Source organism: Cavia porcellus, unplaced genomic scaffold (genome assembly GCF_034190915.1).
Source record: "Cavia porcellus strain 051 isolate PalLab524CR breed Dunkin Hartley unplaced genomic scaffold, mCavPor4.1 scaffold_15, whole genome shotgun sequence".
Taxonomy (NCBI): domain Eukaryota; kingdom Metazoa; phylum Chordata; class Mammalia; order Rodentia; family Caviidae; genus Cavia; species Cavia porcellus.
Window position 1 is genome coordinate 47,775,775 of NW_026947498.1, and position 17,463 is coordinate 47,793,237.

The 17,463-nt window shown below is 35.1% G+C and overlaps 1 pseudogene; it reads right to left on the bottom strand.

Annotated features, from left to right (window-relative positions):
- Positions 1 to 7,625: 7,625 nt before the first annotated feature.
- LOC134470408 (periphilin-1-like) lies at positions 7,626 to 8,392 on the bottom strand (annotated as a pseudogene).
- Positions 8,393 to 17,463: the final 9,071 nt, after the last annotated feature.

The window sequence follows — 17,463 nt, forward strand, 5'->3', positions numbered from 1 at the left end:
CCTGCCAGGTCAGCATAGCCTAGTGTGGCTGGGCTCTGTGTGGGCCTTTGAGCTCTGGGAGCAATGATCTTAACACAGTCTCCCAGGTTCTGGATAGGGAGCTGACTCACCCCAGCCACCAGCTGAATTTCCTGCTTCCTGGTTCCAGAGAAGGTCACTGGGCATGTCCTGGGCAGGCCTGAAATCTGCCAGGTGAGCACAGCCTAGTGTGGCTGGGCTCTGGGAAGGTCCTTGAGCTCTGGGAGCAATGATCTTAACACAGTCTCCCGGGCTCTGAATGGGGAGCAGACTCACCCAAGCTGCCAGCTGAGTTTCTGGGTTCCAGAGAGGGCCACTGGAGGCATCCTGGGCAGGACTGTAACCTGCCAGGTGAGTGCAGCCTAGTGTGAGAAAGAATTATTTTTTAAAATGTATATATAATCTATTAGACTTATGAAACACCAACAAGCAATCCAACAATATACATTATTAAAGTCACAGAGTGAAGAAAAAATTAATTAAATAAACAAATAATGAAAATACCTCCCAAATCTAGAGAGGGAAATGAACATCAAAGATGATGATGGACAAAGACTAATAGCTTAATCAAAAAATTAAAACATTTTTCACTAAGACATATTACAGTCAAATTTTCAAGGATCAAAGACAAAGAATTTTGATAGTAGTCAGATAAAGTAACTCATCACCTTCAAAGAATCAACACAAACTTATCCATGGATTTCTCAGCAGAAACCTTGCAACACAGGAGGAATGAGCAAATACATTCATAATGAAATAAAAAGAGACAAGCAGTGCTGGCATAGTGGCACAGAGCCAGCCTGGCAAGAATGAGGTCCTGAGTTTGAGTCCCAGTACCAAAAAAAAAAAAATAGTAAATCATGGTACACATGCCTGTAATAACAGCACTTAGGAGACTGAGGCTGGAAGATTGTTGTGAGTTTGAGGCCAGTCTTGGCTATAAAGTGGTTTCAAGTCCAGCCTAAACTGCATAGCAAAATCTTGTCTCAAAAGGACAAAGATGAAGAAAAATTCCATCCTGGAATATTAAAAGCAGAAATGTATCCTTAAAAATACATCAGTGATAAAATTTTCCTCTTGCAAGCAGGCGGTCGTGAGTTTGATCCCTGGTACCGACAAAAAATGAAAAAGACAAAAAAAAATTTTTCCTAAACAAACCTGATGATGATCATCATGAGATCTGCCTTACAAACAAGAAAATTCTTCAAGTTGAAATCAAGACACTAACTAACTAATGAAAACACATAAAGGTGTAAGACTTCTAGAGAGATAAGAACATAGTCAAAATCATAATACTTTAATATTGTACTGTTGGTGTACATATCACTTTTAATTTAGTATAAAAGTCAAAATAAAACATGATTCAGAGCCTCACATGGTGGCACACACACCTATAATTCCAGCACTCAAGCAGCTGAGGCAAGTGGATTGCCATGAGTTCAAAACTAGTCTGAGCTCCATAAGCGAGTTCAAGGCCAGCCTGCCCTTCCTTATGAGAACTTTCTCTATCCCCCTAAAAAGTTATTCAATATAAAAGTCAAAAAGTGACATTTATAGTTATAAATAAAGCTAAATAATTTGTTAGTCACATACAATATAAAAATACTACATAGCAATATTAGATTAAAATAAACTGCGTGTTACTTACCTTTTCTGTGAAAAAAATACCTGATATAAACAACTTATAAGGAGGACAGGCATATGTTAACTAACAACCAGAGACATTTCAGACCACAGCCCCTGTTGCTTTCAGCTGGTGGTAATATGGCCCTTTATAGGGGAAGCATGCAGCCGAGGAGATCTGTTCATCTCACGACTCAGGAGCAAAGAGAAAGAGGAGTCCCAATTTACCTCCTACAGCATTCCCACAAGGGTGGAAATACCTTTCACTAGATCTTACCTCCAAAGTTCTACCACCTCAATATATGGGGCTTTTGGGGAACATTTATCCAAATCATATCAGACTACAATAACTATGAGATATTTTATGCAGGCCCCATGGTAACTTCAAAGGAAAAATCCTGTAATGGGAACACAAAAGAAAAAAATCAAAGCATACACAACAAAAAAATCAAATCACAAATACAGTTCAAAAGAGAGAAAAAAGTCAGAAAACAATCTATAAATGAAAAATTCAATTGTTATTGTCTTAATAGAAAATTTTTTCATCTATTACAGCATAGATAAACCTAGAGAACACCACACTAAGTGGAATGAGTAGGCTATAGAATACAAATACTCACATATGGAATTGAATAAAGTTAAACTCATAGAAATAGAGAGTGGTGTGGTGATTGGCAAGGACCTAGGATTGAAGGAAATGAAGAGATATTGGCCACTGGGTACAGAGATGGGTACAAAGACATGTTAAGATTAATAAATTCAGTATACCTAATGTAAAATATGCTTAATATACTTAATAGTACTGTATTTTTACTTGAAATTTGCTGAAACAATAGGTCTTAAGAGTTCTCACACTCTCTCTCTCCATCTGTTGCACACAATAAGTAGAATAAAAATCCGGTTGACACTCTAAACAACAAACTACATCAATTGGAAGAAGAATATCTGAAGCTGAAAACAAAACTTTTGAAATGCCCCCGTCAAAATGAAATAAAGAATGAAAAGAGCCTTCAAAATATTTGATACACTCTTAAATGAACAAATAGTCAAAATTTTAAGTAGTTGAAGAAGATAATAAAGTTAAAATCACAGAAAATTCATTCAATTAATAACTTCCCCCATTTAGGAAAGATATAGGACCCCAAATAGGTATAACCAGAATAGATCTTTAGGATAGCATATGATAGCCTATAAAGTATCAAAATGATAAGAAAAAGAAGGAATTCTAAAATCTGCAAAAGTGTCAATCACATATAAGGCCAGCCAATAGACTAACATAAGATTTCTTAAAGAAACTTTGTAGCCCAGGAAAGAATGGCAGCATATTCTAAGTTCTGAAATAAAATAACTCTGCCACTATGTTCAGTAATACTATCACTCATAAATTAAGGATAAATAAATACTTGCCAAGACAAGTAAAAAAATTGAGAGAATTCAACCAAGTAAAACACACAGTCTGGCTGAATGGATGAAATGTACCAACAATATTCTGCCTACAAGAAACTCACTTCTCCAGTAGAGACAGACTAAAAATAAATACTCTGTATTTCTAATGACTCCCAGATAGATTTATGCTTCTAACCTACAGACCACAAAAGAAGCACTACTACTTATAAAAATAATACCAAATACTATTATCACTAGAAGTCAGAGATGTAACAATTCTAATGTTAGTCTAATAACCTGCATAGAAATTGAGAGAGAAAAATTGGTTAGGAACAAAAATAAGATCAGTATATATCCTTGCCTTTAATTTAAAGAGAGCAACAACTAAATGGCTTTTATATGTACATAGCTGGAATTAAGATTTAAATGTAAATATTGGCAAGTCTCATTACATAGTAGCCAGACTAAGAGAGGGTAAAGATTCCAATTTATGAGAAAAAACTAAATGACCATTTACAAAACTTCAAAGAATTTCAATATCATAAGGTAGGACAATGAAACACACCAAACAAAAGAGAGGAACAATGGTTATAAAGGGGAAAAAGGTAATAGTTGAGAAAGTAATACAAGTATTTAGAAAACACGAGTATTTTATAACAAATGTTCTGAGCTGATTTTTCAAGGAGATTGAGGTTGAAAACAAAATTAGATGTTTCAAGATTTGACTTAGAAGTTATAGATAAACTTCTGAAAGCACTCCATCAGTATCATGGAGCAGAAGTCAAATTGAAAGTGGCTTAGGAAGAACAAAAGAAAAAATAGAGCAATTCACATAAATTAAAACAGGAGGATCAAATTGAACTTACATTTTATTCACAGAACTAAAAATCAAAGCATCTATGATGATCAATTTCCATTTGATATTTTTCTTATGAAATTCCAGAGTTGGGTATAGATTGCCGTAGACTGAAAAATGGTTCCCTAAAATATAACCACGTCCTAATCCCTGGAACCTCTGGGTGTTAACTTAAATGAAAAAAGTAGGTCTTCACAGATGTGTTAAGGATTTTAAGGTGGGGAAAGTATCCTGACTTACCCAGATGTGTCCCAAATGCAATCATGGATGTCTTTGTGAGACAAACAGAGGAAAATTTCCCACAGGCTAGACTAAGAAATCAGCGAGACAACTAAAACAAGACGCTATACTGCTGACATGGAGAAAGGGATTACATGGTAAGGAATGCTGCTCTAGAAGCTGGAAAAAATGAACAAATAGATTCTCCCTTAGTGCCTGCATAAGTAACATGGATGACCTGGCCAACAACTTGATTTTAGCACAGTAAATCTCGCTTCAAAATTCTGAGCCTCCAGAACTATGAGAAAAAGTTTGTGCCATTTTAAGCTTCCAGAACAGTGATAACTTGTCATAGCATCCGCGAGAAACTAATATGTAGGTCAATTTTCAGTATAGTCTTGGAACTAAATTAAATTTAAAATGTTGAATCAACTACTCTTAGACAAGAAAGGCACTTCAAGTGATTCTATATCTCAGTTGAAGATCACAGTATTTTGTTACTTTTCTCATGTATAATTTTGGAAATGGATTTTCTGTTACAAGATTTTGTAGGCCATTACTATTTAAATAATTTTTTAAAACAGGTAGATTAAGATACACTTGAGTCATTTGTAGGAAAATGGATGCACTTTGAGACCATAATGTTAAGTGAAATAAATCAGACTTTCAAGTTTAGATATCACAAAGTTTATTTTAAATGAGAAACTGAAATTATAAAGATCAAAATAAAAGATACACAACAGGAAGTACAGAGACAGTTTTTCTCAAATGAGAATGTGATCAAGAATTAGAGGGCAGGGAGGGGAGGGAAAGAGAATTATAAAAGGAACTAAGATATATTGTGTGCATATACCCACTCCATATATGAAATAAAATTATGTACTGCAAAGCTGTACTAATAAAAATAAAAATTTTAAAAAGATTATGAAATTTATCTTCTAACTTTTTACACCACAGTTTAGCCAACTAGACAAAGTGGGTTGGCAACTAGAAACTAAATTAGAATACATGCCAGAAAGCACAGTCATCAGCTTTTCATAACACAGATGCGATAAAGAAAATCATAATTTTCCCCAGTAACCATGAAATCAAATGACAAAATACTAATAGGAAAAAACGTTATTTAACATGGTGAGGAAATTTTAAAACATCAATATGATTTGGAAACTGGGAGTTTCATCTATAAATATCTTTGTGCTCAATTATATATTCTGCTTTGAATGAATTGTCACAAATTAGCAATTTAAAAATTTAGTTTAAAAATAGGTAAAGAAATTGAATAAACATTTCTCAAATATATACTAATGACAAATGGCCATTCCTTTAAAAACCTTTTTTGCTCGGGACTATGATGCATGCCTATAATCCTAGTATTCTGGGAGGCTGAGTCAGGAGAACTGTAAGCTCAAATCTACCCTAGGCAACTTAACAAAATAGACCCAAAATCAAAATTTAAAAAAGGTCTGGGAATGTAGCTCAGTGTAAAGGCTCTGTGTTCACTTTCCACAAAGCAAATAAATGATGGACAGACTGACCAACAGATTTATAAATTTGATTTTTAAATTTCTATAGCAGAATGTAAGTGTTGGAAACTTGTGTAGAAATGGAGCTTTTCATTGTTGATGGGGATGTAAAATGGCACAACAACTATAGAAAATAGTTTGACAGTTCCTCAAAAACTTAAACATATACAAAATCACCACATGGTCTATCCATTCCCTGCCAAAGAATCAAAAGCAGGGCTTTGATGTAGAATTTGTACACACATGTTCATTGTAGCATTATTCACCATGGCCAAAAGGTGAAAACAAATTAGATGCTATCAGTGAACAGATGTATAAATAAAATATGGGATATACACACAATGGAATATTAATTCACAGAAAGGAATGAAATTTTATATGACCACAGAACATGGCCAATCCTTGAAGAGATTATGTTAAGTAAAATAAACCAGACACAAAAAGACAAAATATTACAATATCCCATTTATATGAAGAACCTAGAGTAGTCTAGCATATGGAGTTAGCAAACAGAATACAAGCACACCTCATTTCATCATGTTTTATGCTATTTTCATATATTCTCGTATACTTCATTTTTTCAGTTGGAGGTTGTGGCAACCCTGCACCAAATAAATCCATTTTTAGTAGCCTGTGCTGACTTCATGTATCTATCTCACATGTTGATAATTCTCACAATATTTCAAACTTTATTATTACATTTGTTAGAGTAATACATGACCATTATCTTTAATGTTACCATTCTGTTCGGGAATGTGATGAACTGTATCCATATAATACATCAAACTCAACCAATAAATAAGATACGTGGTCTGACTGCTCCACCAACCCACTATTCCATCATCCCACTCTCTCCCAGACTTTCTGTTCCCTGAGGCACAATGATCTTGAAATTAGGCCAGTTAATCACTCTCCACGGGCCTGTAACTGTTCAAGTAAAAGGGAGACTCACATGTCTCTCATTAAACAAAAAGCAAGATATTCTTAAGCTCAGTGAGAGAGTGTGAAGAGCTGAGAGAGGCCAAAGCTCAGTCTGCTGAGCCAAACAACTGGGCAAGCTGGAAGTGCAAAGTAAAAGTGCTTTTTTTTTCCTTTGGAAGCAGAAAAATGTATTAAGTACAAGAGAGTAACATCAACATCAAAAAATTGGGACATATACAAAAGAAGTTACACTTCATAAAGTCCTTAACATTTTATTTACTTTTTAAAATAATAATACCCTAATAAGGCAGATAACAGTCTTATGTTAAAAACAAGATGATATTTTTTAGAATGACATCACTAAATATATATTTAATGCCTTAATTTTTCTTAAATTTTGGGGAAATGCCTTACAGTATAAAGGAAAACATAAATACCTAAGTCAAGATACATAAGTAATGTGTTAATTTTTTTTTTTTTTTTTTTTGGTACTGGGGATCAAACTCACGACCTTGCACTTGCCAGGAAGGCACTTATACCACTGAGCAAAATCCCCAGCCCTGTATTAATTATTGTAACTCTCCTACTAACTTATTTTGAAACTGTTTGATTGTTATTTTTTCTCTTTAAAAAAAATAAAAAGTTTAAATTGCAAAAAAAACCCACTAATGTTTCTTAACATTTTTGTATTTACTGTTCTTTCAGCTATCTAGTTTAGAGGTTTCCTAACTACTTTACACTAACTATATACCATTAACATTCTCTTTAGAAAAAGAGTTGTCTTTTATTTAAAAATAAACAAGGATTAGGCACAATACTCACCAAAATCACTGTAAAATCAAGCAAGTAAAATTTTCAATTGAATTGCAGAGTAACAAGTGAAAAAAGACAAATAAAGGATTTTTATGTAATAAATTTTACATATGCAAGATGATGAACTGAAGATCATAGCTTAAAAAGACTACATTTTTACCTGTTCAGCCTCTGTTTTGATGTCATTGCTTCAGCACAACTAAAGTTAGTAGACTGTCTTCAAATAACTCTGTGCTACCTACTGCATTTAACTCAGGTTCTTCTGTCTAGTAAATGAATAACAGTGCTGTGGATCCCACCTCAAACTTAGAAATTTCAAAAAACTCACTTTCACCCCCAGCCTTTCAGCAGCCCAGTTGCTTGCAGCCTCACAAAGTTCCTTTACAGTCAGTGCAGTGGATTTGTCTAACACCATAAATGAAGGAACTGCCGAAAACTGAGTGTGAAGTAGCTCTTCATGTTTCCAAAGACCGGACAGGTCTGTCTTTACTTCTGTGTTAAGACTGATGGGGAAAGTATGTTTTGCCGCATTCTAGAGGGTAGCTTCTGCTACTGACACTGAAACCAGATCAGCTGTGTGAAGACAAGTTTCAGCCTACAGGTAATTCTCTGAAAAAATGGAGCAAATTTTTTAAGGGAAACAGCCTCACAAAATGGAAAGGGTAGAAAAATTTTTTGTTCTAAAATTATCTCTCATGTCCTGAAGTCATGCTGCTGGCTTGCAAAATGATCATGTGTAGCCAGATTCCATCTGTAGCCAAATTCATCACCTTTACGAGGTGGACCACTCTTCTGATCATGAGAAACACTGCAACCCTTGTCATATTCTGAGTAGCTGTCATGACTAACTTCCTTCGCCAGCTCTGCCTAACAGTGGTGGTTTCTTTTCTAGTAGTGCTGGTTTCTTTTCTAGCAGTGATGGTTTCTTTGGCACAGTGTTAACTATTCCGTGGTAGTTATCACTGGAGTAACTTCAAGGAACTACTCACTCTCTTGGAAGTCTTCCACAGTCATACAGTCCCTTAGACCACATTTCATTTCCTCTCTAAGCCAACCTTGGATGGTAACCAAGGAAAGCAAAGATGTGAAGCATGGCGGCTTGGCCTGTCTAAAGTATTCCAAGAGAGTTCCTGTGGTCTCTTGGTGAACACGGAGACACTGAGACCTCTCAAAAATTCATCTGTGCGGTGGATGGATTGCACTTTCCTCTATCTAGAAGATGTTGGCTTCAGTCTGTATTCATTTTGCAAGCTCCAGGACAGGGTCTGGGTTCCAGGCTGCTGACACAGGTGTTCCCAGAGGTTTCGTCTACATTACTGTTGGTAGAGGTTAATAGATTTACATAAAGAAAAATGTTTCCAAGAAATTCAATATTAATCTATACACAACATTCTAGATGAGTAATTCTATGAATCCAACTCTCCTTGAAATAGGCCTTCTCTCTCCAACCAGACTAAATCTTTGACAAAAAGAGGCTTGTTTTGCAGCTTGTTTTCAAATTTGTCAGCGTCCTTAATACCAAGATGATATGTTGAACATTCATTAAAATTACTGATTTCCTAACTAATCTCAAATTACTTAAATGATCTAGCTCAGGATAGGGGATATATTAAGGGACTGAGCAGAAACGAACCTGTATCTCACACTCAACACTTCCCTTTATTCCAAAATGTGCTGTCTCTCCACAAGGGCAGAATCACATGATTGAAATGCAGCAGGCTACCAGGTTCTACAATAGAAAATGCCTCTTCCTTCCCCAAGGTGTAGTAGTCTTCTTACTCATTCGATTCACCTCTTGGGAAAGCAAAATGCACAGTAAACGTTTTTGAAGGAAATTAAAAGTGCTACCCCAGTGAACACACAAGTGACAAGACAGTACAGCAGCTTTATTGCTTATATAGAAAAAAGTTTTAGTTATTTGGATAGAAGATCAAACCAGCCATGACTTTTCTAAAAGTGCTAGCAGTCATTTGAGCTTTTAATAAGTTATAATTTTTTGGCTGGTGTAAGGTCTTTCTTTGATGTTGATAGCCACACAGTGGTAGTTTATGTTCAATTATTCTCAATTTCATGACATTCCCTTAAGCAAGGAATTCCATGGATGCTGAAAGTGAGGAGGAAACTGCCGAAGAAAAGTGTCAGCTAACAGAGGAAACAGAGGTTGGTTGGTTAGATTTAAGGGAAGAAGCCAACATAACGGTACATAAAAGTATAAAGTACATACATAAAGTACAAAATACATACTTATACATAAGTATAAAGGAACAGTTGCTGATATAGAAGAAGCAACAAGTTATGTTAGCTACAATAACTGGTGATACACAATGAGCAACATAGTTTCACTATAGATGGCAGAGCCTTGTATAGAAAGAAGTCCATGTCTGGATCAAGGCTGCCAAGGACAGGTTGACTTTCTCATCATGAGCAAGGAAGCTTGCGCTTCAAATTGAATCTCATGTTCACTTATCATTTTGTATTCTTTTTATTTAAGATTAAAAAGACACACAAAAGAAAAACAAAAAGCAATACCAACAGACAACAACAAGAAACTAAATATAATAACAGTTTAGGTTTACAAAACAAGATGATAGGAATTTGACAATGGTCATAATATTGCATATTTGTACTTTCAAGAGAGCTCCTTAGAATAACAGATACAGAGCCAGGCGTGGTGGCTCACACCTGTAATCCCAGCACTCAGGAGGTTGAGGAGGGAGGATCGTTGCGAGTTCAAGACCAGCCTGGGCTACAAAGTGAGCTCAAGGCCAGCCTGAACTGCACAGAGAGACCCTATCTCAAAAAAAAAAAAGATAACAGATAAAGATGTGTAAAATTGATCTAAACATGAGTATTAACAGTGCTTTTCCAATAACTAATACAATTAGAAGTATAGTCAGTTTAGATATCATGTATATATGTGTATTTGTGTGTGTGTATGTGTGTATACGCACACACACACACACAACTTTATGTCTTTCCTTTCCTCTTTCTTCTTTCCTCCTTTTCCTTATTTCAACTGCTTTTTCTCTTGGAATAGTTTCCTACCCTTACACAGTATTTATTGTAGAGTTTGGAAGATATATATTTTTTCGTTTCTTACACTAGAACAACATGTATTTACACTTGTGAGTTTGGTTTATTTCACTTATGACTATGGTCTTAAGTCACATCCATTTACTTATAAAAGGCTCGATGCAATCTTTCTTCATAGCTGAGTAGTACTTCACTGCATAAAAATACCACATCTTTTTTATCCATTCCTTGATTGATGGGCACTTGGACTGTTTCTAAGATTTGGCTATTACAAATTGTGCTGCATTAAACATGGGTGCACATATATGACTGTGATACTATGTTTTCATTTCTTCTGGGAACATGCCCAGAAGTTGAATAGCTAAGTCAAACAGAATCTAATCTTAGCTTTTTGAAAAATCTCCATACTGATCACCACAGTGGTTGCACTAGTCTAGACTCCCACCAATAGAGGAGACATTCTTTTTCCCACATCCTCTCCAGCATTTGTTGTTAGTTGATTTCTTGATCTTAGCCCTTCTTTCTGAGCTTAAATGAAATCTCAGTGTTATTTTAATTTGCATCTCCTTAATGACCAATGATGTTGAACATTTTTCATGCATTTATTTGCCATTTGCATTTCATCATCTGAGAAATGTGTATTCATCTCAGATGCCCATTTTTGGATTGGGTTCTCAAATTTTGGGATCTTTTTTGATCTTTCATAAGTTCTAGATAGAAGTCCTTTGTCTGGGGGAAAAGTTGGCTAAGAAGTTTTCCCATTCATAGGTTTTTTTTTTCACTCTGCTGGAGATTTTCTTTGATATGCAAAAACTTTTTAATAAGATGAGATCTCAATTGTTGATTCTGGTAAGTGTTTCCTGTGCAGTTTGATTTTTGTTCATGAACTCTCTGCCTACTTCTATGTCATCAACATTTCTACCTGCTGTGTCTTCCAGCAGATTTAGTATTTATGGTTTAATATTTAGATTTTTGATGCATTTTTACTTTAATTTAGTACATGGTGATAGACATGGATCTAATTTTAGTTTTCAGCATATGGACAGCCAGATTTTCCATCATGACACATTAAAGAGGCTATCTGTATTCCAGTGTACACGTTTGGTCCCTTTGTCAAAGATGAGATTCTTATAGTTGTGGCTGTATCTTCTAATCTATCCATTGATATTCAGGTCTGTTTTTACTTCAATACCATGCTGATTTTATCACAGTAGCTTTGTATTATAATTTAAAGTCAGGGATTGTGACCTCCTGCTTTAGATTTGTGACCCAGAATTGCTTTTGATATTCTAGGTCTCTTCTGGTTCCAGATGAATTTTAGAAATGATTTCTTCAGACCTGTGAGGTATGCAAATGGTATTTTGATTAGAATAGCTTTAAATATGTATAAAAAATTGGGGAGATGACCATTTTCACAATGTTTGTTCTTCTTATTCATGAACAAGAAATATTTTTCCATTTTCTGAAATCCTCTTCAATTTCCTTTTTCAGAGTAATGTAACTTTCACTGTATAGATCTTCTACTTTGTTAGACTGATTCCTAAGTATTTCATTTTTTGATGCTATAGTGAAGGATGTAATTTCCCTTATTTATCCCTCTGTGAGTTTGTTGCTTGTGCAAAAGAATGCTATTGATTTTTGAGTGCTGACCTTGTATTCAGCTACATTACTAAATTTAGCTATTACATCTAGAAGTCTTTCCATGAGTTTCTGGTGTCTTCTATATAGAGTATCATATCATCTACAAATAATGATAATTTAACTTCTTCCTTCTCTGCCCTTATTCCTTTTACTTTTCTCTCTTGTCTAATTGCTCTGGATAATGTTTCCAGAACTAGATTGAATAGAAGTGGTGATAATGGACATCTCTGTCTTGTTCTTGATTTTAGATTGAAGGTTTTCAATTTTTGTCCATTTAGTAAGACATTGGCTTTGGTTTATTATATATGGTTTTTATCAGATTGAGGTAGAGACCATCTAGTCTGATTATCTGTAGGGTTTCTATGGTGAATGAGTGCTGACATTTGTTGAAAACTTTTTCTGCATCTATTAAGATGGCCATGTGGTTCTTGTCCTTGGCTCTGTGGATACGATCTATTACACTTGTTGATTTGTGTGTGTACAACCATCTTTGCATTCCTGGGATGAATCCCACTTGATCATGGTGCATAATCTTCCTAATGACTTGCTGCATTCTAATTGCCAGTATTTTATTGAAGATTTTTGCATCTATGCTCATTAAGGAGATTGGCCTGCAGTTCTCTTTTATAGTTGGGTCTTTCTCTGGTTTTGTTATTAAATAATGCTTACTTCCAGGAATGATTTAGGCAAACTTACTTCCCTTTCTATTTCATTGAAGAGTTTGAAGTATATTGGCATTAAGTTGTCCTTAAGTTTCTTGTGGAATTCAACAGTGAATCCATCAAGACCTGGGCTTTTCTTTGTTGGTAGGATTCCAATTACATTTTCAATTTCATTAATTCAGCAGTTTTACATCTTGATTCAGCCTTGGTAATTCATATGCTTCTAGGATCTGTCCATCTTTTTCTGTGTTATTAAATCTATAAGGTTTTCAAAGTGGGTATGAATGATCTATATTTCTGCAGGATCTGTAGTGATTTCATCCTTTTCATTTATTATCACATAGATTTAAGCTTTTTCTATCCTCTTGATAAGGCTGGCTAGGGGTTTATCAACTTTATTTATTCTTTCAGAGAAACAACTTTTTCCTTCCTTAATTCTTTGTATTGTTTTCTTAGTTTCAATTGCATTAATTTCTGCTCTGATCACTAGAATTTCTTCTCTTCTTTGGGCTTTGGGCTGGACTTGCTCTTCTTTTCCTGGCAGTTTGAGGTGCAGCATTAAGCTGTTTATGTGTATTCTTTCCATTTTTCTAATGTGGGAGTTCACTGCTATAAATTTCCCTTTGAGGACTGCATTCATTGTGTCCCATAGGTTCCAGTAATTTGTATTTGCATTTTAATTTCATTGTAGACATTGTTTAATTTCTTTTTTAATTTTTTCTGTGACCCACTGGTTGTTTAGACAAGTGTTATTTAGTTTCCATGTGTTTATGGGGTTCTTGTGGAGTTTTTTGTCATGAATTTCCAATTTTATTGTGCTATGGTCCGATAATATGCATGGAATTATTTCAGTTCTTTTGCATTTACTTAAGCATGTTCTGTAAGTTAGTATATGGTCTATTTTAGAGAATAACCTCTGTGCAGCTAAAAAGAATGTGTACTCTGATGTGTGAACACTGTACACATCTACTGTGTTCATTTTTTCACAAGCTTGATTTAGTACTGTTATTTCTTTGTTGATTTTTTGTTTGATTGATCTTTATTTTTTGCAACAGTGGAGTGTTAAAGTCCCTCACTGTAATTGTATTACTGCTTATTTAATTTTTCATGTCTATTAAGATTTGTGTTGCACAGTTAGGTGCTCCTGCTTTTGGTGTGTATATATTTGTGATTGTAATCTCTTCTTCTTCAAGTTTCCCCCTAAAAAGTATGTAGTGACTTTTTTTTTATCTCTTTTGATTATTCTTGGTTTGAAGTTCACATTGTTTGCAAGCAGAACAGCTTAAGAGGTCTTTTCTTACATGATGTTTTTCTGGGCTCCTGTTGCATTGGAGTATTGTTTTCCCTCCTTTGACTTTCAGTCTATGAATTTCCTTTTGAGTTAAATGTATTTCTTCTACATAGAATATTGGTGGATTTTTTTTTCTTAGTCCACTCTTCTAGTCTTTCTTTTGATTGGTGAGTTGAAATCATTTACATTGATGCATATAACTGATAATTATTGACTTATCACTGTCATATTATCTTCTATTATTGGTTTTCTATTTTATCTGCTTAATTGTTTGCCCTACTTAGGTGGTTTCCTTCTGTTGTTGTTCTTGGGATTGTATTTATCTTCGTCTCCTTCTAGAATATCTTTCACTTTTCTCTGTAGTATTGGCTTGGTGGCCATGAATTTCTTTCGTTGTTCTTTCTCATGGAAGTGTCTTATTTTTCCATCTATTTTCAGAGGTAGTTTTGCAGAATACATCAATCTAGGTTGAAAGTTTTTTTCTTTAAGGAGCTGAAATACTTCACTCCAAGTTCTTCCTGACTTAAAGGTTTGTGTTGAGAAGTCTTCCATGATTCTGATACACTTTCCTTCATAGGTGATCTGTTTCTTTTCTCTGACAGCTCTTAGTATTCTGTTCTTGTGCTGAATTTCTTATATCCTAATTATTATATGTCTGAGTAATGATTTGTTTGGTTATGGTCAATTGGCTTTTGTATGCCTCCCTTATCTGTATATCAGATTCTCTTCTCATGTTAGGAAATTTTTCTGTTATTATTTCTGCTAATAGTTTTCACAAGTCATGTGTGTTGACTCCTGCTTTTTCATTGACACCTATAAATCTTTCATTGTTTCTCTTTGAATAATCTTGCAGCTATTTAATTGTTGTTTCCTGATTCCTTGTTATTTTAAGAGATCTTTTCTTACATGATTGTAATCATCCATTTTATCTTCAAAGTCTGAGAGTCTACCTTCAGCTTCATTCAAGCAGTTTTTCCAGCTTTCAATGGAATTCTTATGAATGTCCCTTTGAATCTGTCTCCTGCATTCTAATTTTGTCTTATATTGGTCATTCAAGATTTCCATCATTTTCTTATATTCTTCTATTTTTTATTAAGATCTTCTTTAGACACACAAAGCATTTCTTTCATAATGTTTGTCATTTCATTTTTTACTTGAGAGATTATTTCTGACTTGATTTCCTCTATAACTTCATGGAGTTGTTTCTTTACTTCATTTGCTGATTTTGGATAGTTTAGTCGTATAATTTCTACTGTCTTCCATTTCTTGGATTTATTCTCAGTGGGCTTGAGGACTGAGACTTCCTTTTGCTCTTTCATTTTGTCATTTTCCTGTGGGACCCATGTAGCTGGTCAGGCACTCTCCTGATGGATTGCATGGAGCACTGCACTGGGCAGAGTTTCAATCTCTGATATTCCTGTGTCTAGCCAGGGTGTACCCCTGAGCTATGGTGCCAGATCCCTGTGCTCTGTGGCCTGTGAGGCTGGCTGGGTATTCCCCTGATGTACTGCCCTGGGTTGCTCTGGGATGCTGGGCTGGGCCGAGGTTGGATGCTCCTGATCCTCTGGGAAGACTCCAGAAGTGTGTTGCTGGGGCCTAAAACCTGTTTGAGTGGAGTTGAGAACCTCTGGGACCCAATGACTAGTAGGGGTGCAATGCCTGTGTGTCATCAGGTCCTAGTGCCTGACTGGGTGGAGTTGAGAACCTCCAGAGCTCAGGCAGCTAGGTGGAGCATGATTCCAAATGTGGCACCACTTGAACACTGCCTCTGGATAGAACTTCTTGTTCAGTGCCTTTGGAACATGCAGATAGCCAGAGTGTGTCCCTGGCATAAGGTTCCAAAGACTTTGCTCCTGGTTGGGTGGAATTTGGAATCTCCAGGACCCACATTGTGACTAGCTAAGCCACATTACTTATGATTGTGAAAATCACAGAGCCCTTAAGAATTATATAAATCTATCCTATGTTCTATCTGTGAAACAAAAAAAATCCTAGATGACACCACATAAACATGGATTACTAGGCGGGGGATTTAGCTCAGCGGTTTTAGTGCCTGCCTAGCAAGTGCAAGGTTGTGAGTTTGATCCCCAGTACCAATAAATAAATAAACAAACATAGATTACTGAATATTTTAACCCCACTCTTGAGACTTGCTCAGAAAAAAGGTTCCTTTCAAAGTATTATTGCTCAGTAACAATGCAACTAGTCAGGCAGGGGCTCCAATAGTAATGTGCAACCAGATTAATGTTGCTAACACAACATCCTTTCTGCAGCCTATGGATCAAAGAGTCATCTCATTTGTAAATTCTTATTTTTTAAGAAATGCACTCATTAAGGCTATATTTGCCATAGAAAGTGATTTCTCTGATGATTTTGGAAAAACTAAATTGAAACATTTCTGGAAATTTTTTATCTTCCCAGATATCATTAAAAACATTTGTGATTCATGGAAAGCTGTCAAAATGTTAACACTAAAAGTGATGTCAAAGAACTTGAGTCCAACCCTCATAGATGACTTGCCTTCTCCCAAGGTACAACTTCAGTGGGTGGTAGTAACTGCACATGAGATGGAATTGGCAAGAGAACAATGAGAATCAGAGCAGAAATTAATGAAACAGAGACTTCAGAAGATCAGTGAAATGAAGAGCAGATTCTTTGAAAAGACAACATTGACAGTTCCTTAGCTAGCCTAAGAAAAAGAAAGAGAAATCAAATAAAATTATAGATAGGGTGGCATTACAGCTAACAGTACAGAAACACAAAGGATCATTAGAGATTATTACAAATAATGGAAGAAATTGTCCAATTCCTGGACTCATTGGTCTGTGAAAATTCTCTAATCAGAACACACTAATAATGTTACAGGGTTTCGTTAGTAATAAAATGTTTTTCATTGAATAAAAAGTTTAGGACTTTATGGCCTTTCTGCTTAGTTCTACTTAAAGATTTCAAGCAAAGAGACACTATGGTAACTACTTTTATGTCAGGATTATCTTGTGGTGAAACACTAATTTGCTTAAATGGTTATATTTTGACCTCTGCTATTTTATTGTTATGCCCTCTTTTATGTCAATATCCTTTTTTATTATTTACCTTTTCACTTTTATCCTTTTAATTAAGGGAAAAATAAATTAAAAATAGCAGGATATATTATAGTAACCCACTTCGATTTCCTATTAACTTGATTTGAAACCCTCATATTGCCCTCACCATCTTGTTTTGACTGATTTTCCTCTATTCTGTTTTGCTTGATAGTACCAAGTTCGAAAGTATGGACAACAACTATGAAGACAATAAGATTCATTATGATGCCCATTCTGGTTGACTATTATCTTCTTTTGAAGTCCTCTAATGTCTCCAATGATTTGGTTTTATTGGTTTTGTTCTTTAATTTTTTGTTCGATTTTATTATAACTGATGATATAGGCAATTCTTTTTAATATAGCAAGAGGCATTATGGTAACCATTGTTGATCAC